The following is a 1,206-nucleotide window of genomic DNA, read 5'->3' on the forward strand; positions in this document are numbered from 1 at the left end:
CATGACGAGCCCCCTTCTCCCCTAGCACATTGCTGCTCACATCGCCACATCCTCCGCTTGCAATGTTGATGGTCACTCCTTTACTGCTGCAGCACCGACGAGCACTCCCTTGCAGCAGCGCGGCGGCCCTGACCCTTGCAACACCAGGTGGCCTAACCTCTGAGCATCGCGCCCCCCATCCGGCTTGCAGCATTCACGCGGCCACCAGTCGCGCAACACCACACGGCGTGCTTGCGACACCGGCCCTAGATCCAGTTCTTCTGTTGATTTCTTCCATAAGCCACTCGCCTCCTCCCATTCCAGAAGCACAACGTTCCCTGTTCAGGGAGGAGGTGACTTACGAAAGTAGGCATTCAGGGAGGAGGTGACTTACGAGAGTAGGGAAAGCAAAGCGAAAAAAAAGGGTCCTGGTTGCCTAGGTTTCACGAATATCAGTCAACCTGCCAACAACACTGTTTCAAAGCCAAATGGTCAGCCCTGGTCTGGACGTGGAATTTCATTTTTAGCATGTCCAAAGTGTAATTATGATTTATTTTGCTTCGTTGCATTGTTGAATTGTGATGAATTTATGCTATATGATCGACGTGCATGGATTTAAGGATTTGACATGGAAAGTGCGACTGTGTAGCAACACTTTTAAGGGTTTGACAGGGCGCGTCCGTTGATGTTTTGTGGGCCGATTTGCCAGGCCCAAATATAGTTGCTCTATATAGAGTATGGCGTTTTGATGGAGGTCGATTTTCTAAAAATAAAATCCAAATTCCAAAATTTTTTGGTTAAAAAAACTGAATGTTTTTATACAAGTAAACAAGGATGTGAGGTGTATGTGTGTAAAATTCATGGCCTGGGACGGTAAATAGTATCGTGTGTTAAAAAGTCCCAGAATTTTTTTGCACAACCCTCATTTCAATGCATTTCGTTCTAAAAATTTACGCACTTGTGCATTATGCCTTCATTTATGTCTGTATTTTTTTTCAGGATTTTCTAAAATGTAAAAGTATAAATTTTCACGGATTTTGAATTTTGCACTTGAAGGCCTCCACGGAGCTTGGCCTCCCAAAAGCATTTCCGCTCTATCTCTCTTTTGATGGCTTCTCCCGTAAGCAGCTCTGCTCTCTCCTTCGAGAAGCAGCGTTCCGAGGAGAGGAGATGACTTACGAGAGAAGGCAAAAAAAAAAAAAAAACCCGGACAGACTTGCCGACTCC

The 1,206-nt window shown here is 45.6% G+C and overlaps 1 protein-coding gene across 1 annotated transcript in view; it reads left to right on the plus strand.

The window, feature by feature from the left end:
- LOC123182759 (uncharacterized) overlaps window positions 1-1,206 on the plus strand; it is a gene marked incomplete at its 5' end in the record, with an annotated part of 9,773 nt that overhangs the window by 4,198 nt on the left and 4,369 nt on the right.

This window comes from Triticum aestivum, chromosome 1D, assembly GCF_018294505.1.
Source record: "Triticum aestivum cultivar Chinese Spring chromosome 1D, IWGSC CS RefSeq v2.1, whole genome shotgun sequence".
In the NCBI taxonomy this organism is placed as follows: domain Eukaryota; kingdom Viridiplantae; phylum Streptophyta; class Magnoliopsida; order Poales; family Poaceae; genus Triticum; species Triticum aestivum.